Raw genomic sequence first — 27,284 nt, 5'->3', positions numbered from 1 at the left:
TAAGTGCTACACACCAAAGTAGTAAGTGAGTCACACTGGGATTTTTCCTTCGGGCAAAGCTTTCATTTCAATTCACATTTCTATTAATTTCATATACTGGGATTTAACTCAACAAAGAATATCAACTTTTCCACTTACAAGCTGAGTGGGTTTATATTTTTACCTATATGTAAGACTAAAGAACAGATTGTGTGTAACCTTCACTGCTAAAAGATGTCACGCTTAAATGCACCTTAAAACAGAAAATTATTACCTGTGAAAGGTTCACGGAGAGTTTTCTTTCAAATTATTAGTCACTTCACTTTTAATACATAGCTAACCTTTGCTTTCTCCATCTGCATGACATTGGCTTGACAATCAGAAACACTATCATTGATGTAATCGATGTTCGCAGTTGGTGATTCTGTCTCCTCATTAATGCTATGTACATTTTTATCGCCATCTCCATTCTCTTTGATGGCCTGCTCCCTTCTTTTTGAAAGTTTCTCTCTTCTTTCTGGGAGTTCTTCACGTTGCTATTTCCCACCCACCCCCAAAAAATAGTAAATAAAATTACAAAAGGAAAATGGCAATACAAAGACAATAGATGTTGATTTTTCTGAGGGATTCCACCAAACAAGATTTCAATGATTTCCCAAGCTAGGTTTTGAAATTGGAATAAAAGGGCTGGAATTATCCAAAATATAGATTTATTCCTTTTTCTGACAATAGTGTACTAAATCAGAGCATTCTTCGGGATTTTTAGAGCAAGGACAACAGTGAAATCTCTAATAAGCCATGCCTTTAGCAGCCTGCTCATATCAGTCTCCATACTGGAAGTTGTCATTCTCTGTGACCCTACGTTCAAGTCGTTGCCACTTCATCTGGGCAGTTTTTGACATGAGCGCTCGACGGGTCATTCCCCTTTTCAGGTATTTCTTCCTGTGATCATTTTTATGACATTTTTATCTGAAATTCTTTTAGAATGGATCATCCACGCAACAAATCTTTGAAATTGAGTGTCTCATTTGAGAACAACCCTCTCATGAAAATACTCTCACACAACCTAGGAAACATCTTACCTGGATCTACTGGCTGCAGTTGCTGGCAGTGCTTGCACTCTTGCAACAGGAATTCTCATTTTCTGTCAGGATCCAGCCTTAGTCGAATCAGGGTCTCCGGCAGCTACAGTGGAACTCGGGTCTTGAGCAGGAGAATCCGGGGCACTCGGCTTTCGACTAACCATTCCCGCTACTTTCTCAGACATGGGTCTTAATCAATCAATCAATCAATCGTATTTATTGAGCGCTTACTATGTGCAGAGCACTGTACTAAGCGCTTGGGAAGCACAAATTGGCATCACATAGAGACAGTCCCTACCCAACAGTGGGCTCACAGTCTAAAAGGGGGAGACAGAGAACAGAACCAAACATACCAACAAAATAAAATAAGTAGGATAGAAATGTACAAGTAAAATAAATAAATAAATAAATAAATAGAGTAATAAATATGTACAACCATATATACATATATACAGGTGCTGTGGGGAAGGGAAGGAGGTAAGACGGGGGGATGGAGAGGGGGACGAGGGGGAGAGGAAAGAAGGGGCTCAGTCTGGGAAGGCCTCCTGGAGGAGGTGAGCTCTCAGCAGGGCCTTGAAGGGAGGAAGAGAGCTAGCTTGGCGGATGGGCAGAGGGAGGGCATTCCAGGCCCGGGGGATGACGTGGGCCGGGGGTCGATGGCGGGACAGGCGAGAGCGAGGTACAGTGAGGAGATTAGTGGTGGAGGAGCGGAGGGTGCGGGCTGGGCTGTACAAGGAGAGAAGGGAGGTGAGGTAGGAGGGGGCGAGGTGATGGAGAGCCTTGAAGCCCAGGGTGAGGAGTTTCTGCCTGATGCGCAGATTGATCGGTAGCCATTGGAGGTTTTTGAGGAGGGGAGTAATATGCCCAGAGCGTTTCTGGACAAAGATAATCCGGGCAGCAGCATGAAGTATGGATTGAAGTGGAGAGAGACACGAGGATGGGAGATCAGAGAGAAGGCTAGTGCAGTAGTCCAGACGGGATAGGATGAGAGCTTGAATGAGCAGGGTAGCAGTTGGGATGGAGAGGAAAGGGCGGATCTTGGCAATGTTGCGGAGCTGAGACCGGCAGGTTTTGGTGACGGCTTGGATGTGAGGGGTGAATGAGAGAGCAGAGTCGAGGATGACACCAAGGTTGCGGGCTTGTGAGACGGGAAGGATGGTAGTGCCGTCAACAGAGATGGGAATGTCAGGGAGAGGACAAGGTTTGGGAGGGAAGACAAGGAGCTCAGTCTTCGACATGTTGAGCTTTAGGTGGCGGGCGGACATCCAGATGGAGATGTCCTGAAGGCTTACTTGCGGCCGAAGAGCTGTTACCTGAAACAGTGAGGAAAATGCATCATTCGCCTCCTCTTTGAAGTCATTCCATTTCTCTCCAAAGTCACAAAGATTTCCCGGAAGTAACTGGAGGTTCTGTTCCCCTACCTCTTCGGTTTTACGTCGAAGAAACCCCTTTTTGATTTCTTTTCTGAGCTTCCAAAAGCCTGAATTGATGCTGTAAATAATATCAAATAAATCAGGAGTGAAAACAAAGGAAAATCTAGTGTTTACTTTTTATGCTTATCCCTTAGACTGTAAGGTCATTGAGGGTAGAGCTTTTACCAACTCTGTTGCACTATACTCTCTCAAGCACATAATACACTGCAGATAATATGCACTAAATAAATACCACAGATTCGTTGATTGCCCATGTGTATCTTCTTTCTCTGTCACCTCCCCAACGCAACTATGTATATCTTGTTTATCCATTCAAGTGTCTATAGGATAGAGGTCCATTAGATTGTACACTCTTTTACAGCCGGGTATGTGTATCTGTGTTTCTGTGGTTGGTACTTCCCTAAGCGCTTAGTACAGTGTTTTGTACTCAGTTGATTGTATTTGTATTTATCGTATTTATTAAGGGCTTACTGTGTGCAGAGCACTGTACTAAGCGCTTGGGAAGTACAAGTTGGCAACATAGAGAGATGGTCCCTCCCCAACAGTGGGCTCACAGTCTAGAAGGGGGAGACAGAGAACCAAAAAAAATCTTAACAAAATAAAATAATTAGAATAAATATGTACAAATAAAATAAATGAAATAGAGTAATAAAATAGAGTCATAAAATAAATAAATAGCTTACTGTGTGCAGAGCACTGTACTGAGTGCTTGGAAGGTACAATTCGGCCATAGATAGAGACAATTCCTGCCCAACAATGGGCTCACAGTCTAGAAGTCGGGGAGAAAGACAACAAAACAAATAGACAGGCATCAATAGCATCGATATAAATAGAATTACAGATATATACACATCATTAATAAAATAAATAGAATAATAAATAGTGGAAGATGAAATAACATTGTAAAACCTGTCTTGTTAATTCAATCAGTAGTATTTATTGAGTGCTTACTCTGGGCAGAGCACAGTACTGAGCACTTGGGGGAATATAATAAAGAGAGTAGACACAACCTTTGCCCTCGAGAAGGGTAGAGCAGCACGGCCTACTGGAAAGAGCACGGGCTTGGAAGTCAGTTCTAATCCCGGCTCCACCACTTGTCTGTTGTGGAACTTTGGGTAAGTCACTTCACTTCTCTGGGCCACAGTGACCTCGTCTGTAAAAGGGGGACTAATACTGTGAGCCCTATGTTTGAAAACCCTATTGTTCCTGACCATTTAGATTGTTTAATAATAATGATAATTGTGGTTATTTAATTTAATAATTTAATTTAATAATTATGAGAAGCAGCGTGACATAGTGGAAAGAGCCCGGGCTTGAGAGTCAGAGGACATGGGTTCTAATCCCAGCTCGGCCTCTTGACTGTTTGTGTGACCTTGGGCAAGCCACTTCACTTCTCTGTGCCTCAGTTTCCTTATCTGCAAAATGGGGATGAAGGCTTTGAGCCCCATGTGGACAAACAGATCACTATGTATCTACCCCAACGTTTAGAACAGTGTTTTGCACATAGTAAATGCTTAACAAATACCATTATTATTATTATTTGTTAGGCATCTGTCATATAGTACACACTTAACAATTAGCCCAATTATTATTTACAAGTTGATGCTTGTAAATACCATCATTTGATTCACTACATCTTTTAATGTGCACGTTCAATTACTATCTGTGGGCTCTAGATAGAGAGGGAGATGGAGAAAGCAAAAATATTTACCTCTACCCAATCACTTATATACACAGGTAGATTTTAATTCATTTTGATTTACTCTTTAATTTACTTTATATATATATATATCTATATATAGATACATAAATATGTATTTACCTCCATATTTGAAAACCTGCCCATCTGTTTCATTGGGTTCCTGTTTTATTTTGGCTCTTTTGCAAAATACTTTGCAAAATATACTTTTTTGTAAAAACTCCGTCTTTGCTCCACAATAGTCTACAACCTCCTTGTTACTGCTGTGCTCTCCCAAGAATATATACAGAAGCTTTTTTTTTAAGATTATTTTATGGGGTGTAAGAATTCTTAAAGTGTTCTTAGGTAAAATAATCTGACTATGCTTAATTACCTGGTTGCTTCTGAACTGAACTTTTTTTTTTCCTTCATTGGGAATTGCTAACCAAAGAGTGGTAATCAAGGAGGGGAAATCATGAAGTAACACTTTTATTTAACATGTAAAGTAAGACCCATGTGGAGTCAAATTCAGAAGGTTTCTTTTTGTTTTTTTTTTTACCAAAAATAACCTCTTCTGGTCCCAGAGTAGCAAACTGGAATGAAGCCTACATCAGTAGGCTTGCTAATAAGAACTATGATACAATTATACAATTTGCTTCACTATCACTATTTATTTTCATTTCATTAATGGAATTTGGAATCGTCTACAGAAATGCATATTTTTAAGTGGTAGCTGCAGAAAATAATATATCTTATTGGGCCCGGATTTCAAAATTTTAACAATGTCATTCATTCATTCATTCATTCAATCATATTTATTGAGCGCTTACAGTGTGCCGAGCACTCTACTAAGTGCTTTGGGGAGTACAATATAACAAACAGACACACTCCCCTCCCACAACGAGCTCACGGTCTACAGGGGGAGACAGACATTTATAGAAACAAATAAATTACAGATATATATATACACTTCATGCTGCTGCCCAGATTGTCTTTGTCCAGAAACGCTCTGGGCATGTTACTCCCCTCCTCAAAAATCTCCAGTGGCTACCAATCAATCTGCGCATCAGGCAGAAACTCCTCACCCTGGGCTTCAAGGCTCTCCATCACCTCGCCCCCTCCTACCTCACCTCCCTTCTCTCCTTCTACAGCCGACCCCGCACCCTCCGCTCCTCTGCCACTAATCTCCTCACTGTACCTCGTTCTCGCCTGTCCCGCCATCGACCCCCGGCCCACGTCATCCCCCGGGCCTGGAATGCCCTCCTTCTGCCCATCCTCCAAGCTAGCTCTCTTCCTCCCTTCAAGGCCCTACTGAGAGCTCTCCTACTCCAGGAGGCCTTCCCAGACTAAGCCCCTTCCTTCCTTTCCCCCTCACCCCCCTCACCATCCCCCCATCTTACCTCCTTCCCTTCCCCACAGCACCTGTATATATTTATATATGTTTTTACATATTTGTTACTCTATTTATTTATTTATTTTACTTGTACATATCTATTCTATTTATTTTATTTTGTTAGTATGTTTGGTTTTGTTCTCTGTCTCCCCCTTTTAGACTGTGAGCCCACTGTTGGGTAGGGACTGTCTCTATATGTTGCCAACTTGTACTTCCCAAGCGCTCAGTACAGTGCTGTGCACACAGTAAGCGCTCAATAAATACGATTGATGATGATGATGATGATAAAGATATGCAGCAGATATGCTTCAGGGAAGCAGCATGGCTCAGTGGAAAGAGCACGGGCTTGGGAGTCAGAGGTCATAGGTTCAAATCCCGGCTCTGCCAATTGTCAGCTGTGTGACTTTGGGCAAGTCACTTAACTTCTCTCTGCCTCAGTTACCTCTTCTGTAAATGGAGATTAAGACTGTGAGCCCCCTTTGGGACAATCTGACCACCTTGTAACATCCCCGGCGCTTAGAACAGTGCTTTGCACATAGTAAGCACTTAATAAATGCCATTATTATTATTATTATTATTATGAACGTATGTGCTGAGGGGATGGGAGGAAGGATAATTCTATTTATTTATATTGGTGCCTGTTTACTCGTTTCGATGTCTGTCTCCCCCCTGCCCCACCGACTGTAAGCCCATTGTGGGCAGCGATTGTTTCTATTGCTGAACTGTATTTTCCAAGTGCTTAGTACAGTGCTCTGCATGCAGTAAGCGCTCAATAAATACGACTGGTTGAATGAACTAATGAATTAATGACGGAGGATGAAAGAAAGGAGCAAGTCAGTGATGTAGAAGGGAGTGGGAGAACAGGAGAGGAGGGCTTAATCAGTGAAGTTTTCTTGGAGGAGGTGATATGTGATTATCTCCTTTACTGGAAGATGTTAAAGAATTTGCTTGTTCTTGCAAACATTCTTTAGTATTGGCAGAGGCAGAATAGCAGGCACCAATAGTCTTAGCCAGGATGGTATGCATGCCTTGTGGGGTTTTTTAAAAAAAATTTTATTCTTATTCAATTGACAGAAGACCTTCTTGAGGTAGGTTTTGGAACCTATGATATCGCAAGAAGCTTCAAGATCATTCTAACTTGCGGCTGAGGCCTTGGGAAGTGTCCGAACACTTTCTCATATTGTTCTTCTAGTATCTCCCGGACTTTTAAATAATAGTAATAGTATTATAATTATTTAATTATTATTAGCAGTGCATGCAAACACTGGGGTAAACTACAAGAGAATCACACCGGAACAGTTCCTGTCCCACACCGGGTTCACAGTATAAGAGAAAGAGAGAACAGGGTTGTTGTTTTTTTAATCACCATTTTACATTCATTCAATTCATTCAATCGTATTTATTGAGTGCTTACTGTGTGCAGAGCACTGTACTAAGTGTTTGGGAAGTCCAAGTTGGTAACATATAGAGACGGTCCCTACCCAACAACGGGCTCACGGTCTAGAAGTGTACAGATAAGGAAACCAAGGCGCAGGGAAGTTAAGTGGACTTCCCAAATAATAATAATAATGAAAATAATATTGGCATTTATTAGTCACATGGGGCTCCAGACTCCCAGACGCATTCTCTCCCCAATAATCCACGATGCCGCCTTCTAGGTGGGAAGGTTCTCTATTGTAAATTCACCACTACCTCTGTTGGCAGTTCCAGACAGCTTCTTCCTATTACGATTCCCAGTTTTCAGTGGCAAGTGGCAACTGTGGCTGTGACAACTTGAAACCCACATAGAGAAAGTAGATCCTGACAAGTCCCAGAGGAGTCGACGAGAGGCCCGTCTGGGTGACGGGCTGAACTAAAGCCGCGATTTCAAAACCAATGAACAGCGTGGCTCAGTCACGGGCTCTGGAGTCAGAGGTCATGGGTTCAAATCCCAGCTCTGCCAATCGTCAGCTGTGTGACTTTGGACAAGTCACTTCCCTTCTCTGTGCCTCAGTGACCTCATCTGGAAAATGGGGAATAAGACTGTGAGCCCCGCGGGACAACCTGATCAGATGGTAACCTCCCCAGCTCTTAGAACAGTGTTTTCAACATAATAAGTGTTTACTAAAATGCCATTATATAAAAAGATCAGTTTCACTGCCTAAAATCAGATTGCAATCAATGAATCGATCAATGGTATTTACTGAGTGCCGTGTGCAGAGCCCTGTGTTAAACACTTGGGAGAGTAGAGTACAACAGAGTTGGTAGACACGTTCCCTACCCACAGGGACCTAACAATCTATAATCAACGTCGAAAACAGCATGACCTAGTGGAAAGAGCACGGGCCTTGGAGTCAGAGGACCTGGGTTCTAATCCCGGTTCTCCTACTTGTCTGCTGTACGACCTTGGACAAGTCACTTCACTTCTCCGTACCTCAGTTCTTACACCTGCAGGAAATGGGGATTCAAAAGACTACGAACCCATGTGAAGACTAAGACCCCACGCTGAGAGGCAGCATGGCTCAGTGGAAAGAGCCCGGGCTTTGGAGTCAGAGGTCATGGGTTCAAATAATAATAATAATGATGATGGCATTTATTAAGCACTTACTATATGCAAAGCACTGTTCTAAGCACTGGGGAGGTTACAAGGTGATCAGGTTGTCCCAAAGGGGGCTCATAGTCTTCATCCTCATTTTACAGATGAGGTAACTGAGGCACAGAGAAGTTAAGTGACTTGCCCAAAGTCACACAGCTAACAATTGGCAGAGGTGGGATTTGAACCCATGACCTCTGATTCCAAAGCCCGGGCTCTTTCCACTGAGCCACGCTGCTTCAAATCCCGGGTCCGCCACCTGTCAGTTGTGTGACTTTGGGCAAGCCAATGAAGTTCTCTGTGCCTCAGTCCCCTCTTCTGTAAAATGGCGATTAATACTGTGAGCCCCCCGTGGGACAACCTCATCACCTTGCAACCTCCCCGGCGCTTAGAACAGTGCTTTGCGCAGAGTAAGCGCTTAATAAATGTCATCATTATTATTATTATGTGGGACAAGGACCGTCTGATCTACCCCTGCGCTTAGAACAGTTTAGAACACACACAGTAAATGTTTAACAGATTCCATTAAAAGAAACAAAAAAAAATGTATGGGGGCATTACCTTTCATTTAATGTAACATTACTATTAATCATAAAAAATATAGATAATTCAGGAAATAATAATTATCCCATAACTCTTTCCCAGAAATTCCACAGATAATAATAATAATATCGTAATGATGGCATTTATTAAGTGCTTACTATGCGCAAAGCACCGTTCTAAGTGCTTGATTCCACTAACACAGTGATAGCAGTGTCCTAGAGTTAAAAATCCTCCAACTCACGTCTCGTTTCTGTTGGTCTTCATTAAGCTGCGCAATCTCTCGGTTTCTTCGAGATTCTGTCATCTTGTTCTTCTTTCATTTGTTTCATTAGGCGTACCTATAGAGGTAAGCAAGATGAGCTCATTAATACTACATTTCCACATTAAGGAACATGGGAAGTACAATAGATGGCCTATGATCTACCCTGACTCACGGCTTCTTCGCGCCCTCCCTCAGCCCTACAGCACTCGTTCATATTCATTCATTCATTCAATCGTATTTATTGAGCGCTCACTGTGTGCAGAGCACTGTACGAAGCGCCTGGAAAGTACAGGTTGGCAACGTATAGAGACGGCCCCTACCCAACAATAGGCTCACAGTCTAGAAACGGGCTCACGGTCTAGGAAAGGGCTCAGACTCATGTCCACAGTTGTCCGTTATTTATTTATATTAATGTCTATCTCCCCCTCTAAACTGTGAACTCATTCCCTGCCTGTGTTATACAATACTCTCCAAGGAGGTTAGTACAGTGCTCTTCACACTGTAGGCACTCAATAAATACGACTGATTGGCCGAGATTGTCTAGGTTTAGGGCTACTGCCTCTAAGTAGCCTTCTCCACCACTGACTTGCCTTTCTAGTCTCACCTCTGCCTTCCTGTTTTGGGAAACTGCCATGGCTCTCTAGACCTATTTTCCCCACTCTCCACCCTACAATGTGGACTAGGAGCCATAGGCAAGTGACTGATTGAAGATTCCCATCAGGGAGGTGAGAAAGGAGGAGTGCCTGCACACTTTTTACACTTAATGTACGTTAATGTGTTAAAACTATTCTGAAAATTTTACGAGCGCCTGCACACTTTTACGCTTAATGTACGTTAATGTGTTAAAATTACTCTGAAAATTTTACGATAGAAAATTGTATTCAATGACCTGAAGTTTTGTTTAACTTGGATCGTACATTTCCCACAAATAGCTGATCTAAAATCTGTTATTCTCTTGTGATTTTAATGTCCAACACAGGAAAATCTATCTTCCAATGTGACACAAAAGGTTTCCATCCTAGAAAGCTGTAAAATGTCTAACAAGGAACAGTGAATTTTTAACTCTACTGAATGACAGCCAATCTATGTGTAATCATAACATCAGGTCAAAGCATAGCATTTGCAATTAAAAATGGAGAACACTTTGCAATCTCCTAGCTTTGCTCTAAATGCCAAGTTTCCCAAACTCCAAATTTGGTGTTTCTTTCAAAGAAAATCTATACCTTTGCCTTTTTCATTTCTGTCGCATCCTGATGCAATTTCTTCAGCTGTCTTTCATATTGAGTTTGACTTTTCAGCACACGTGCATGCTCTTTCTGAGCAGTCTGGAGTCGCTGAAGTTCTTTACTCATGGTCTGCGGCTTCTTATATTCAGATTTAACTTTTTTGGCTTTCTCTTCTGAACAAGATTCCACCAGGCCTTAATGACAAAAGGAAATTTTCTTCTATTAATTTTTACGTAACTTTAGAATTCACGATGAGAGATCATTCAATGACCTCACAACTACTTCCGATAGCCTGAGAACATTCGCTATTCCTTGCATGCTTTATTGTCATTTTGACCGTTGCTATGTTAGATTTCCCAAAGAAAAGCCAAGACATGATTTTACGTGGCCTAAATTTAATGGGTGAATAGAATATTCTCAATATTGAAAACATCAATGATGGTCAAATCAAGAAGACTGAACTGACCACTCACTGTGTGCAGAGCACTCTACTAAGTGCTTGGGATAATACAATACAAATATAGTTGGTAGATATCTTCCCTGCCCACAAAGACTTTATAGTCTAGAGGGGGAGACAGACATTAAAATAAATTGGCAGATCTGTACATAAGTGCTGTGGGGCTGAGGTTGGGGTGATTATCAAGTATTTAAGGGTTACAGATCCAAGTGAACAGGCAAACATCAAGCATATTAAGGGGTACAGATCCAAGAGCATAAGCAAAGCAGAAGGGAGAAGGTGTAGGGGAAATGAGGGATTAGCTGAGGAAGATCTCTTGGAAATGTGACTTTAATAAAGTTTTGAAGGTGGTGAGTTGGGTGGTCTGTCACATCTGAAGGAAAAGGGGAGTTCCAGACCAGAGAGAGGACGTGGGCAAAGGACTCAGCGGTGAGAACAATGAGAATGACGTACATTGAGTAGGTTGGCATTAGAAGAACAAACTGTGCAGATTGGTTGTAGTACGAAATTCAGAAAAGATAGGGTAGGAGGGGACAGGTTGATTCAGTTCCCTAAACCCAATGGTAATGAGTTTCTTTTCGATGTGGAGGCTTGTGGAATTTAAGCGCTTACTATGTGCCAGGCACTGTACTAAGTGGTGGGGTGGATGTGAGCAAATTGGGTTGGGCGCAGTCCCTGTCTCACATGGGGCTCACAAACTTAATCCCCATTTTAAAGATGAGGTAACAGAGGCACAGAGAAATTAATAGGCTTTCCCAAGGTCACACGGAGGACAATAGGAAGATCCGGGGTTAGAAAGTAGGTCCTTCTGACTTCTGGGTCTGTTCCCTACTCACTAGACCATGTTAACCTCAGGGGTGGTGAGGAGCAGGGAGACATGAACAGAACTTTTTTTTATTAATAGTATCTAAAAAAACACTGTAGGAGTTTACAATTCTGAAATAAACAGCAAATCAACTCATGATCTAGATAGGACACTTGTTCTAATGCTCATTTCACGTAGGTCTTACTTGAATTTTTCTTCCCTTAAAAAAATGGAAATGGGAAAATAAAATCACACATAAAGGTAACTACATTAAATTCCAGTTCTTACCTAAATTCTGAAGCACTTGATCTCTTTCAATCAATCAATCAATCATATTTATTGAGCGCTTACTATGTGCAGAGCACTGTACTAAGCATTTGGGAAGTACAAATTGGCAACATATAGAGACAGTCCCTACCCAACAGTGGGCTCACAGTCTAAAAGGGGGAGACAGAAAACAAAACCGAACATACTAACAAAATAAAATAGAATAGATATGTACAAATAAAATAAATAAATAAATAAATAGAGTAATAAATATGTACAAACATATATACAGGTACCATGGGGAAGGGAAGGAGGTAAGAAGGGGAGGATGGAGAGGGGGATGAGGGGGAGAGGAAGGAAGGGGTTCAGTCTGGGAAGGCCTCTTGGAGGAGGTGAGCTCTCAGTAGGGCCTTGAAGGGAGGAAGAGAGCTAGCTTGGCGGATGGGCAGAGGGAGGGCAGTCCAGGCCCGGGGGATGACGTGGGCCGGGGGTCGATGGCGGGACAGGCGAGAACGAGGTACGGTGAGGAGATTAGCGGCAGAGGAGCAGAGGGTGCGGGCTGGGCTGGAGAAGGAGAGAAGGGAGGTGAGGTATGAGGGGGCGAGGTGATGGACAGCCTTGAAGCCCAGGGTGAGGAGTTTCTACCTCATGCGCAGATTGATTGGTAGCCACTGGAGATTTTTGAGGAGGGGAGTAATATGCCCAGAGCGTTTCTGGACGAAGATAATCCGGGCTTTTGAGCCGAGTATCCCGAATTTTATGCTGCAGCATCATTACTTTCTCTTCGGACTGCTTCTTCGGGGTCTGCAGCCTTCACAAACTGTTTTCGAGTCCATCGATCAGCTTTGGCTTTATCGCAATTTCACAAGTAATGTTGGCTAAGTCTGCCTGGTAATTAGCTATTACAAAAGAAAAGAAAAGAAAATCAATAGGCATATGTCAAAAAGGTGTTCCTGAAAGGAAGAGAGGCAAATAAGAGAACAAAAAAATGACCATTTCTAATTCACTCAGGGTGTAACGTGAGAGTTATTTGGGCACACCACACAGAGCTTGAAGATACTGACTGCTCTCAGGGCCTGAGACATCAGATACCAACCGTCTTAAGGATGAAAAGGAAGAACATATTGATTAAATGGAATAACGTGCCAAACAAAACATTGGCATCTGTGAAGCTCAGGAAACCCTGCGGGCTTATTTGGAACAGCAGATTTATAATATCCTTCTAGGGGATAGAGACAAGAAGGCCCTGAAGATCCTGGTGTCGACACTGAAGATACAGCTTCTGAAAACTGGAAAATGCTGCAAATCTTCAGCATTCTGTTCCCTTAGATTGTCATAGATATGAATCATCTATTGAAAACCAAGTGGGAAGGAAGAGGGGCTGGCCAGATAAACAGTGAAGAAAACAAGGCCATGTGCATGTAGACTCATGGCAGCCCTGACAACCACTGACAATTAGAGACAGCAGATATTAGGGACCAGGGAGAGCAGACTGCCCACTTAGAACATTAATTCATTCATTCATATTTACTGAGCACTTCCTGTGCGCAAAGCAGTGTACTAAGCGCTTGGGAGAGTACAATATAACAATAAACAGACACACGCCCTGCCCACAACAAGCACACGGATCCCGGGGCTGAGTTCCAGCTGGTTCTGGTTTACTTCTGACAGATGACGCTTTTTTAATAATAATAATGATCATGATGGTATTTGTTAAGCGTTTATTATGTGCAAGTCACTGTTCTAAGCGCTCGGGGGGTTACAAGGTTAACAGTTTGTACTGTACTCTCCCAAGCGCTTAGTACAGTGCTCTGCATAAAGTAAGTGCTCAATAAATATAATTGACTGACTGATCTTTTCTTCTCTGGATCAGAATGGTTTTCTTGAACTTTCTCCCTCAAGAGCACACAATCTTCACATACCCAGAATAGAAATATCTAAAGTGCCAGATATTTTTAACCATGATACACATTTTTACTCCAGATAATTAGGTAAAGTCTATTAAAACCTTTAATTTCTAGATCATTTAGCATTCTATGGGGTCTCTTTCTGTCGGGCCATAAATACAGAAAGCAATGAGATTAGAATCAGTGCTGGATTAAGGTTTGGAATAACAAAAATGCATTCTTATGGGGAGAAGCAACGTTCTTAGATTATCCTCCCTCATTTTCATTCAGTTGTACTTCCCAAGCGCTCAGTACAGTGCTCTGCACACAGTAAGCACTCAATAAATAGAATTGATTGATTGATTGATTCAATCGTATTTATTGAGCGTTTACTGTGTGCAGAGCACTGTACTAAGTGCTTGGGAAGTACAAGTTGGCAACATACAGAGACGGTCCCTGCCCAACAGCGGGCTCACAGTCTAGAAGGGGGAGACAGACAACAAAACAAAACATATTAACAAAATAAAATAGAATAAATATGTAAAAGCAAAATAAATAAATAGAGTAATAAATACGTACAAACATATATACATATATACAGGTGCTGTGGGGAGGGGAAGGAGGTAAGATGGCAGGGGGGTCACTTCACTGACCCCAGATACCACAAGGTCCCACTGAGTAATCATCATCATCAATCGTATTTATTGAGCACTTACTGTGTGCAGAGCACTGTACTAAGCGCTTGGGAAGTACAAGTTGGCAACATATAGAGGCAGTCCCTACCCAACAGTGGGCTCACAGTCTACAAGGGGGAGACAGAGAACAAAACCAAATATACTAACAAAATAAAATAAATAGAATAGATATGTACAAGTAAAATAAATGAATAAATAGAGTAATAAATATGTACAAACATATATACATATATACAGGTGCTGTGGGGAAGGGAAGGAGGTAAGATGGGGGATAGAGAGGGGGACGAGGGGGAGAGGAAGGAAGGGTCTCAGTCTGGAAAGGCCTCCTGGAGTAGGTGAGCTCTCAGTAGGGCCTTGAAGGGAGGAAGAGAGCTAGCTTGGCGGATGGGCAGAGGGAGGGCATTCCAGGCCCGGGGGATGATGTGGGCCGGGGTTCGACGGCGGTACAGGTGAGAACGAGGTACGGTGAGGAGATTAGCGGCAGAGGAGTGGAGGGTGCGGGCTGGGCTGTAGAAGGAGAGAAGGGAGGTGAGGTAGGAGGGGACGAGGTGATGGAGAGCCTTGAAGCCCAGGGCAAGGAGTTTCTGCCTGATGCACAGATTGATTGGTAGCCACTGGAGATTTTTGAGGAGGGGAGTAACATGCCCAGAGCGTTTCTGGAGTAATAATAATTATAACTTTGGCACAGATCTCAACATTGTGGTGGGTGGGTATGTGTGCTGCTACAGGATGGGGGGAAGAGTAGAGATACATCTAAGTGCTTAGAGGGTAAAGATTCAAGGTGGAGAGATGAGGGTTTAATCAGGGAAGGTCTCCTGAAAAAGATGTGACTTGGGAAGGGATTTGAAGATGGGAAGAATGCAGGTCTGTTCTAGACTGTGAGCACGTTGTTGGGTAGGGACCGTCCTTATATGTTGCCAACTTGGACTTTCCAAGCGTTTAGTACACTGCTCTGCACACAGTCAGCGCTCAATAAGTACGATTGAATGAATGAATGAACATGACCGGCCATCCCAGAGAGTGAGGAAAAAGGTTACGACAGGAATCTTTCCAGGAGGGCTCCAAACTACCCCGTCTTGGGTTTAAGAAAGAGTCCCTGGGGTTGCCTAGAAGATAAAGATAGAGAGTGCAGCATGGCCTAGTGGATAGAGCCCAAGCCTGGGAGTCTGTAGGTCACGGATTCTAATCCTGGATCCACCACTTGTCTGCTGCGTGACCTTGGGCAACTCACTTCACTTCTCCGTGCCTCATTTAACATCTGTAAAATGTGGATTGATACTGTGAGCCCCACATGGGGCAGGGATTGTGTCCAACTCGATTTGCTTGTATCCACCACAGAGCTTAGTACAGTGCCTGGCTCAGAGTAACAAATACCATTATTATTATTATTATTATTATTATTATTATTATTATTATTATTATTATTATTATTATTAATCATCATCATCATCATCATCATCAATGGAAGGGTCCTGGGCTGGAGCAAGATTTCCAGAACAGCCCTGTCCCCAACAAAGATGTTCCAGGGGGACTGTCCCAAAGAGACATTCTGGGATTGTCCCACAATTCTGAGACAGTGACTGCAGAAATTCCAGAATACTGCGGAAGCAGCATAACTTAGTGGAAAGAGCACGGGTTCTGGAGTCAGAAGTCATGGGTTCAAATCCCGGCTCCACCACTTGTCAGCTGTGTGACTTTGGGCAAGTCACTTAACTTCTCTGGGCCTCAGTTCCCTCATGTGGAAAATGGGGGTTAAGGCTGTGAGCCCACCGTGGAACAACCTCATCACCTTGTAACCCCCCCCAGCACTTAGAGAAGCAGCGTGGTTCCGTGGAAAGGGCACGGGTTCTGGAGTCAGAGGTCATGGGTTCGAATCCCAGCTCCGCCACTTGTCAGCTGTGTGACTTTGGGCAAGTCACTTAACTTCTCTGGGCCTCAGTTCCCTCATCTGTAAAATGGGGGTTAAGACTGTGAGTCCCCCATGGAACAACCTCATCACCTTGTAACCTCCCCAGCGCTTAGAGAAGCAGCGTGGCTCCGTGGAAAGGGCACGGGCTCTGGAGTCAGAGGTCATGGGTTCGAATACCAGCTCCCCCACTTGTCAGCTGTGTGACTTTGGGCAAGTCACTTAACTTCTCTGGACCTCAGTTCCCTCATCTGTAAAATGGGGGTTAAAACTGTGAGCCCCCCCGTGGGACAACCTCATCACCTTGTAATTTCCCCAGCGCTTAGAACAGTGCTTTGCACATAGTAAGCGCTTAATAAATGCTATCATTATTAATAAATGCTATCATTAATCAATCAATCAATCGTATTTATTGACTGCTTACTGTGTGCAGTGCACTGTACTAAGCGCTTGGGAAGTACAAGCTGGCAACAAATAGAGACAGTCCCTACCCAACAGTGGGCTCACAGTCTAGAAGGGGGAGACAGAGAACAAAACCAAACATACTAACAAAATAAAATAAATAGAATAGATAGGTACAAGTTAAATAAATAGAGTAATAAATATGTACAAACATATATACATATATACAGGTGCTGTGGGGAAGGGAAGGAGGTAAGATGCGGGGGATGGAGAGGGGGATGAGGGGGAGAGGAAAGAAGGGGTTCAATCTGGGAAGGCCTCCTGGAGATGAGCTCTCAGTAGGGCCTTGAAGGGAGGAAGAGAGCTAGCTTGGCGGATGGGCAGAGGGAGGGCATTCCAGGCCCGGGGGAGGACGTGCGCCGGGGGTCGATGGCGGGACATCCCGGCTGAGTAGGTGCGAATGAGGTTGTCGTTAATGTAACTTGGTGATAACAAGGGCCTTTTTCCCGGGGTGGGTGGGGGGGAGAATCAGTCAGGACCGAACCGGGAAGGGGGGTTGGGGGGGCACTATAAGGAAGGTCGCTTAAGTGGGGGGGGGGGGGGGGATTAATCCTACCTCTGCCACTTGTCTGCCATGTGACCTTGGGAAAGCCACTTCACTTCTCTGCACTTCAGTTACCTCATCTGTAAAATGGGGATTAAAAGTGCGAGCCCCACGTGAGACAACCTGATTATCCTGTATCCACCCCAGCACTTAGAACGGTGCTTGACACATAGCGCTTAACAAATACCATAATTATTATTATTATTACTATCCACTTCACCACGGTGTGGGGCCATCTCAGTGGTCAATACAGTGCAGGACAGAAAGTGATCCCAGGCTGGACCAGAATTCCAGCAGCCACAGTGGAGCAAGTCCTCCTCCCCAAAGAGATGAATTCATGGTCCATCCCCAGATTAGCTTCAGACACTGGTTGCAGAGAGATCTTTTGCGGGGGGTCAGGGGAGGGGGAGAAGGTGGATGGCGGGAAAAACCCCTTCTGTGCGACCCTAAAACTGATTCAACAATGAGCAACATAAAGTATTAACCTTCAGTTTATGGCTGAATTGATGTAAAAAATTCTACCCATTGGAAATCTGAAGTATTGTTATTTTAATAATAATAATAATAATAATGATAATAATAATAATAATAATAATGTGGTATTTGTTAAGCGCTGGAATGAGCACGGGCTTTGGAGTCAGAGGTCATGGGTTCAAATCCCGACTCCGCCACATGTCTGTTGTGTGACCTTGGGCAAGGCACTTAACTTCTCTGAGCCTCAGCTACCTCATCTGTAAAATGGGGATTAAGACGGTGAGCCCCACGTGGAACAACTTGATCACCTTGTATTCCCCCTCAGCGCTTAGAACAGTGCCCTGCACATAGTCAGTGCTTAACAAATGCCATTATTGCTATTATTGCTATTGTTATTATTATTATTATTATTATTATTATTATTATGTGCAAAGCACTGTTCTAAGCGCTGTGGAGGATACAAGGTGATCAGGCTGTCCCATGTGGGGCTCACAATTTTAATCCCCATTTTACAGAGGAGGTAACTGTGGCCCAGAGATGTGAAGTGACTTGCCCGAAGTCACACAGCTGACAGCTGGTGGAGCCGGGATTTGAACCCCTGACCTCTGGCTCCAAAGCCCGGGCTCTTTCCACTGAGCCACGCTGCTTCTCTAATGTCACTAAGGAACTTGGAAATAGTTAACTTTCATTCATTCATTCATTCAATCGTATTTATTGAGCACTTACTGTGTACAGAGCACTGTACTAAGCACGCATTTACTGTGTACAAAGCACTGTACTAAGCGCTTGGGAAGTACAAGTCGGCAGCATACACAGACGGCCCCTACCCAACAACGGGCTCGCAGTCTAGAAGGGGGAGACAGACAATAAAACAAAACATGTGGACAGGTGTCAAGATGTCAGAACAAATAGAATTAAAGCTAAACTTTATGATGGGATTTATAAAAAGCTTACTCCTAAAGGTAAACAATTCTGCGATTTATAAAAAGCTTACTCCTCAGGGAAAATAATTCTGAAACTAATGAAATTAACAGTATACATTCAAACACAAATAACTCTCTCAATGAATCCTTGAAACCAGGCCCTTGGAAATAGATGAAGGAAGAGTTTCACTTTCATACCTGTTTTCCCCCAGGGGGTCCTTGTTAGTTTGGAATCCTGATAGGGTACATGAGTGGCCTCTTTACTCTTATCTCCCAGGGTACTTAATACATTGCCAAGTGCCAACTGAAAGAAATGAAAAATGTTATTACCAAAACAATCTTAGGGAAAAAAATCATTCCAATTATACACAATTTATAATTTTAAAAAATTTAAATTTTGTATTGAAAGTCAATTTTACTGGATTTGGTTAATTTGAGATTATCGTTTACCAGTTTTAAGATGAAATCCTGATGCATACTGCTGTATAATTTGTCCAATTTAGATTTGACCTGAGGATTCTTGGATTATTGTTGCTTCAATATGGATAACCTCTAGCACCCTTGGACTTCTGGTGTGTCATTTGGTACCCTCAAATAATTGGATGAGTTTTTCTTGATTTAACAAAACAATGAATAAGTGCTAAGCCTCTGATATTGCAAAAGTATTCGCCCACGGAAAAAAAACCAACACACGGACTCTAACACAAAACATATGCTAAATTTACTTTGGTGAGTTATTTCTTTATAAATATTAAACAACATCTAGAGATTAAATGCATCTCAGCTCCATTCTATGCCAGAATGACATGAACTCTAACAAGAAATACCACTAGATATCATGGTTTGTAAATAATTTTCAAAAGCAATTTAGCAATCAATCAATCAATCAATCGTATTTATTGAGCGCTTACTATGTGCAGAGCACTGTACTAAGCGCTTGGGAAGTACAAATTGGCAACACATAGAGACAGTCCCTACCCAACAGTGGGCTCACAGTCTAAAAGGGGGAGACAGAGAACAGAACCAAACATACCAACAAAATAAAATAAATAGGATAGAAATGTACAAGTAAAATAAATAAATAAATAAATAAATAGAGTAATAAATATGTACAACCATATATACATATATACAGGTGCTGTGGGGAAGGGAAGGAGGTAAGATGGGGGGATGGAGAGGGGGACGAGGGGGAGAGGAAGGAAGGGGCTCAGTCTGGGAAGGCCTCCTGGAGGAGGTGAGCTCTCAGCAGGGCCTTGAAGGGAGGAAGAGAGCTAGCTTGGCGGAGGGGCAGAGGGAGGGCATTCCAGGCCCGGGGGATGACGTGGGCCGGGGGTCGATGGCGGGACAGGCGAGAATGAAGTACAGTGAGGAGATTAGCGGTGGAGGAGCGGAGGGTGCGGGCTGGGCAGTAGAAGGAGAGAAGGGAGGTGAGGTAGGAGGGGGCGAGGTGATGGAGAACCTTGAAGCCGAGGGTGAGGAGTTTCTGCCTGATGCGCAGATTGACTGGTAGCCACTGGAGATTTTTGAGGAGGGGAGTAATATGCCCAGAGCGTTTCTGGACAAAGATAATCCGGGCAGCAGCATGAAGTATGGATTGAAGTGGAGAGAGACACGAGGATGGGAGATCAGAGAGAAGGCTGGTACAGTAGTCCAGACGGCATAGGATGAGAGCTTGAATGAGCAAGGTAGCAGTTTGGATGGAGAGGAAAGGGTGGATCTTGGCAATGTTGCGGAGCTGAGACCGGCAGGTTTTGGTGACGGCTTGGATGTGAGGGGTGAATGAGAGAGCGGAGTAGAGGATGACACCAAGGTTGCGGGCTTGTGAGACGGGAAGGATGGTAGTGCCGTCAACAGAGATGGGAAAGTCAGGGAGAGGACAAGGTTTGGGAGGGAAGACAAGGAGCTCAGTCTTCGACATGTTGAGCTTTAGGTGGCGGGCGGACATCCAGATGGAGATGTCCTGAAGGCAGGAGGAGATGCGAGCCTGGAGAGAGGGGGAGAGAGCAGGGGCAGAGATGTAGATCTGGGTGTCATCAGCGTAGAGATGATAGTTGAAGCCGTGGGAGCGAATGAGGTCACCAAGGGAGTTCTAATGTCACTGTCTACCTTGATCGACACATTAGTTACTACAAATACATTTTTATTAGTCCTATTTCATAGCAATGTATCCTTAATTATTTGGTTTACTTCTCAAATTATGATACATACATCTATTTTTAGAGAAGCAGCATGGCTCAGTGGAAAGAGCCCGGGCTTGGAAGTCAGAGGTCATGGGTTCAAATCCCGGATCCACCAATTTTCAGCTGTGTGACTTTGGGCAAGTCACTTGGGAATGGGGATGAAGACTGTCAGCCCCACATGGGACAACCTGATCACCTTGTAACCTCCACAGCGCTTAGAACAGTGCTTTGCACATAGTAAGTGCTTAATAAATGCCATTATATTTATATATTTATATTTATTTTACCTCATTTGTAAAATGGAGATTAAGAGGGTAAACCCCCTGTGGGACAACCGTATCACCTTGTAACCTCCCCAGTGCTTAGAACAGTGCTTTGCACATAGTAAGCGCTTACTAAATGCCATTATTATTATTATTTTTAAGTGAAAGACTAGAAAAACTCGAATATGAATATGTCAAATAGCTATTATGTGCTAACATTTTGATATGTACTAGAATTTTAAAATAGTTTCTATATTTACTTGGTCATTAGTAAAAGCAAATAGTTTAAGCTTATTAAATATATAACTAAGATGAACGATAGGTTATGTTTTATCAAATCCAAAAAGCCCAATTATAGTTCAGAACAATCCAGGAATTGGTTACACAGAGAAGTATAATCATAGCAAAATCAATGCATTTCTAATTTACTGCCTATGAAGTTAGTCACCACAGCCACATGAATCTGCACATTTTTTCCCTCTTTAAACATCTTCTACAGACGAGATGGAGTGAAAAGAAAAGCTTGCACGTACTGAGAGCCTAGTAAAACAATTTTTGATCTTACAAGTCCACAGTTGATAGAAATTCCTTCTTTGTTGCTCTCTCCAGTAGCTCCTGTTCATTTTAATCTCTCTGATCCTGGCAGTGCAACAAAGTGGAATTTGGCAGTAAGGGTTTCAAATTCATTCATCGGAGGTGAATCAGATATGATCTTGTTATCAGTCAAGAATTTTCCTGCAATCGAGAAAATAAAAATCCAAAAGACTTCATGAAAACATCATTTCTCCTATCCACCTGCTGTTCTGGGTTACCTATGCACTTGGATATCTGTTCTTCCTCCTACTTGCGGGGCCTGACGATCTTGCATCTACTCCAGCGTTTAATACAATACTTGTCACAATGCTGCTGCTGCTGCTAATAATAATAATAATGATAATAATAATAATAATGGCATTTAAGCACTTACTACGTGCCAGGCACCGTTCTAAGTGTTGGAGTAGATGCAAGCAAATAGGGTTGGACACCGAGACAGTCGCACATAGGGCTCATAGTCTAAATTCCCATTTTACAGTTGAGGTACTGAGACATAGAAGTTAAGTGACTTGCCCAGGGTCACAGAGCAGGAAAGTGGCAGAGCCAGGATTAGAATCCAGGTCTTTCAGTCTCCCAGGTCTGTGCTCTATCCATTAGGTGACACTGCTTCTCAAAGTGCTTAACGATTACCACAGCTATTATCATTATCATCCTTATTATAATTGCTATTATTATTATTATCATTATTAAAACCTCACCCCTTCTGGATTGGAGGCTGGGTAGAAGATTGGAGTCCCTGGGCAGGAATCACCATACTATTGGCCCTTCAGGAGGCTCAAAGGCCATCCGCTGCCCAGATTGACCTCCCCACTTCTGCCAGGATCCCAGGGAGTGAAATCCCCTCACCTTCACAGGACCAGAGTTATAGATGTGCAACCACGGTCTCTTTCCTGGAGTAATCCGATAACCTGGACCTCCCACCGGGAAGTGGATAAATGTGGCCACATTTGTAGTATTTTATATTAACTTGTTTCCACTGTTTCAAGGATAACCTTCCACGGTATTCTTATATATGCTGCCATCCCAAGAAAAATGTCTTGCATCAGCCTTTCTTGCCCCTCCTCCAAATATTGCTATTCAATCTGAAGCTCTCTCCTTTCCCAGAGATGAGGTGGAGTCATTTCATGAGGAGAGGACCTCCATTTCAAGAAAAATGTCTTGCATCAGCCTTTCTTGCCCCTCCTCCAAATATTTCCGTTCAATATGAAGCTCTCTCCTTTCCCAGAGATGAGGTGGAGTCCTTTCAGGAGGAGAGAACCTCTATCAGTAACTATCTCCAATCAGACATGGACTGTCTCCTACCAGATGGAGAAATCCTCAATGGGCTCCTGAGACACCTTCACCACCCACCCCCCTCCAATTAAAGTGGGTATTATAATCTGGATGGAGATAATCTCTGGTTACAAGGAGACCCTTTCAGTGTGGAGAGAGGGGACATAATCTAATCAGAACATTTTGTCTTGTTGTCTGTCATCCCCTTCTAGACCGTGAGCCCGTTACTGGGTAGGGACTGTCTCTATATTTTGCCAACTTGTACTTCCCAAGCGCTTAGTACAGTGCTCTGCACACAGCCAGCGTACAATAAATACGATTGAATGAATGAATAAATGAATGAACATCACCTGCCTGGACAGAGCACGCTAGTCTTATCGTGATCAGAACCAGATTGTCCAGGGTGTGATGGTGAGTTTTTGATAATAATAAAAATAATAATAATAATGATGGCATTTATTAAGTGCTTACTATGTGCAAAGCACTGTTCTAAGCGCTGGGGAGGATACAAAGTGATTAGGTTGTCCCACGTGGGGCTCAAAGACTTAATCCCCATTTTACAGATGAGGGAACTGAGGCACAGAGAAGTCAAGTTACTTGCCCAAAGTCACACAGCTGACAAGTGGGGGAGTGGATTTGAACCCACTACCTTTGACTCCAAAGCCCGGGCTCTTTCCACTGAGCCACGCTGCTTCTCATAAGCAGCTCTGCTTCTTTTGACAATGCAGTTCATCGACAGAGAAACGTAATATCCTTGAAATTGAGAATTCCTGTTTATCGAAGACTAGGCATGGGTTGCTTGACAATCTGCCATTGTGTGGCTAAAATATACTAGTTTCAACAACAGTGAATATTCTTTCATTCATTCATTCATTAAATCATATTTATTGAGCGCTTACCGTGTACAGAGCACTCACTGTACTAAGTGCTTAGGAAGTACAAGTCGGCAGCATATAGAGATGGTCCCGACCCAACAACGGGCTCACAATCTAGAAAGGGGAGACAGACAACAAAACGAAACATTATTAATTTGATAAATATGAATTTCCTATGTTCTAGTCACCATTCCAAAATTCAATAAAAAGGAGGCATTCTGGTGTCAAGTAAATTCTAAATGAGTTTCTTTTTCTGAAAGACGTCTACTATACAAATGTATTTGTATAGTATACACCTCACTCACACTCCTTTCCTCTGTAAATCCGTATTACTCCCTCACAAAGATCTCCGCTCTCTGGTCCCCACCCATCTTTCGGAGCACCTCACACCCCACCTCGCCGCCCTCTCCTCTCTACCCAGTCTTGATGATCAGATTACTGCTCTCAACTCTACCCTTTCGACTCAGCTAGACTCACTCGATCCCCTTTCCCTTCACCGCTCTCGCACCACTAACCCACAGCCCTGGATCACTGCCACTGTCCGCCGCCTTCGCTCTTATGCTCGAGCTGCCGAACGCTGCTGGTGAAAGTCTAAACACCATGCCAACCTCGTTCACTTCAAGTTTATCCTTTCCTGCCTTAACTCAGCCCTCTCTTCTGCCAGACAAAACTATTTCTCCTCCCTTATTGACACCCAGGCCCATCACCCCCGCCAGCTCTTCTGTACACTCAACTCCCTTCTCAGGCCCCCGGTTCCTCCCCCTCCTCCTTCCCTCACCCCCAACGATCTGGCCTCCTACTTCATTAACAAAATTAAATCCATCAGGTCCGACCTCCCGAAAGTCTCTTCCCCGCTTTCTCCATCCCCCCGGCTCTCAGCACTCTCTGCTACTCTCCCATCCTTCCCAGCAGTGTCCCCAGAGGAGCTCTCCTCCCTCCTCTCAAGTGCTACTCCGGCCACCTGTGCTTCTGACCCCATTCCCTCTCATCTCATGAAATTTCTCTCTCCATCCCTTCTCCCCTCCTTAACTTCCATCTTCAACCGCTCACTCTCCACTGGTTCCTTCCCGTCTGCCTTCAAACATGCCCATGTCTCTCCCATCCTAAAAAAACCCTCTCTTGACCCCACCTCACCTTCTAGTTATCGTCCCATATCCCTCCTACCATTCCTTTCCAAACTCCTTGAACGAGTTGTCTGCACTCGCTGCCTAGAATTCCTCAATAACAACTCTCTCCTCGACGCCCTCCAGTCTGGCTTCCATCCGCTACATTCCATGGAAACTGCCCTCTCAAAGGTCACCAATGACCTCCTGCTTGCCAAATCCAACGGCTCATACTCTATCCTAATCCTCCTCGACCTCTCAGCTGCCTTTGACACTGTGGACCACCCCCTTCTTCTCAACACGCTATCTGACCTTGGCTTCACAGACTCCGTCCTCTCCTGGTTCTCCTCTTACCTCTCCGGTCGTTCTTTCTCAGTCTCTTTTGCAGGCTCCTCCTCCCTCTCCCATTATCTCACTGTGGGGGTTCCCCAAAGTTCAGTGCTTGGTCCCCTTCTCTTCTCGATCTACACGCACTCCCTTGGTGACCTCATTCGCTTCCACGTTTTCAACTATCATCTCTACTCTGATGACACCCAGATCTACATCTCTGCCCCTGCTCTCTCCCCCTCTCTCCAGGCTCGCATCTCCTCCTGCCTTCAGGACATCTCCATTTGGATGTCTGCCCGCCACCTAAAGCTCAACATGTCGAAGACTGAACTCCTTGTCTTCCCTCCCAAACCTTGCCCTCTCCCTGACTTTCCCATCTCTGTTGACGGCACTACCATCCTTCCCGTCTCACAAGCCCGCAACCTTGGTGTCATCCTCGACTCCGCTCTCTCATTCACCCCTCACATCCAAGCCGTCACCAAAACCTGCCGGTCTCAGCTCCACAACATTGCCAAGATCCACCCTTTCCTCTCCATCCCAACCGCTACCCTGCTCATTCAAGCTCTCATCCTATCCCGTCTGGACTACTGCATCAGCCTTCTCTCTGATCTCCCATCCTCGTTTCTCTCTCCACTTCAATCCATACTTCATACTGCTGCCCGGATTATCTTTGTCCAGAAACGCTCTGAGCATATCACTCCCCTCCTCAAAAATCTCCAGTGGCTACCAATCAATCTGCGCATCAGGCAGAAACTCCTCACCCTGGGCTTCAAGGCTCTCCATCACCTCGCCCCCTCCTACCTCACCTCCCTTCTCTCCTTGTACAGCCCAGTCCACACCCTCCGCTCCTCCACCGCTGATCTCCTCACCGTACCTCGCTCTCGCCTGTCCCGCCATCGACCCCCGGCCCACGTCATCCCCCGGGCCTGGAATGCCCTCCCTCTGCCCATCCGCCAAGCTAGCTCTCTTCCTCCCTTCAAGGCCCTACTGAGAGCTCACCTCCTCCAGGAGGCCTTCCCAGACTGAGCCCCTTCCTTCCTCTCCCCCTCGTCCCCCTTTCCATCCCCCCATCTTACCTCCTTCCCTTCCCCACAGCACCTGTATATATGTTTGTACATATTTTCTTTACTCTATTTATTTATTTATTTATTTTATTTGTACATATCTATTCTATTTATTTTATTTTATTAGTATGTTTGGTTTTGTTCTCTGTCTCCCCCTTGTAGACTGTGAGCCCATTGTTGGGTAGGGACTGTCTCTATATGTTGCCAATTTGTACTTCCCAAGCGCTTAGTATAGTGCTCTGCACATAGTAAGCACTCAATAAATACGATTGATGATGATGATGATGATGATGATTTTATCATCCACAATATTTTTAAAAAGTCAGACTGCTCTTTCAGTCAGAACACAAATGTTAAAATTAAATCGACTTTGAAAACAGCTACCTGATTGTGTTCAATATTAACGTTGGTATAGATGTAGAACATATATATAATAGTAATAATAATGCACTGAAAAAAAATAAACCTCTACATAAAAATAGTTTAAAAGTCTAAAGGGAAAAAAATCACCACTTTCAAGATGCTGGAATTTGAATGATTGAGCAAAATTGTCTTTAATAATTCCATAAGTAAAACAAGTTAGTCAAGATGTGTTCAGATGAAAACAAGTGAAAATTATTTAACATTACCTCTAAGAACTGGGAATTCACTTTGAGATCTGGAAACGGGAACCCATTCTTAATAATGGCTTGTTTCTGGATACACTTAGAAAGATGTTTAAAAGCCCATGAGATAATACCCTGCTCTTTGTCAGTGATATGGACATCAAATCCTGTACCCATGGTGTAGGTTTTGCCAGTACCTGTCTAAATAACAAATAGAGAGATGAACTGCTCATCTTATTTTTTAAAAAAAGCAACCACCATGGACATGGTAAAGAAAAAAACAAGAGGCTATGAAAAGCCATTTCTGTTAAAAGCTCATTCTCTCTCATGGCTCAGTGAAAAGAGACCGGGCTTTGGAGTCAGAGGTCATAGGTTCAAATCCCAGCTCCACCACTTGTCAGCTGTGTGACTTTG

General features: G+C 43.7%; 1 pseudogene; it reads right to left on the bottom strand.

Annotated features, from left to right (window-relative positions):
- Positions 1-1,126: 1,126 nt before the first annotated feature.
- On the bottom strand, positions 1,127-27,047 carry LOC119924350 (annotated as a pseudogene).
- Positions 27,048-27,284: the final 237 nt, after the last annotated feature.

The sequence above is a fragment of the Tachyglossus aculeatus genome, unplaced genomic scaffold (assembly GCF_015852505.1).
Source record: "Tachyglossus aculeatus isolate mTacAcu1 unplaced genomic scaffold, mTacAcu1.pri scaffold_97_arrow_ctg1, whole genome shotgun sequence".
Classification (NCBI taxonomy): Eukaryota; Metazoa; Chordata; class Mammalia; order Monotremata; family Tachyglossidae; genus Tachyglossus; species Tachyglossus aculeatus.
The sequence above is the reverse complement of the archived record's forward strand: the minus strand, read 5'-3'. Positions and strand labels throughout refer to the sequence as shown.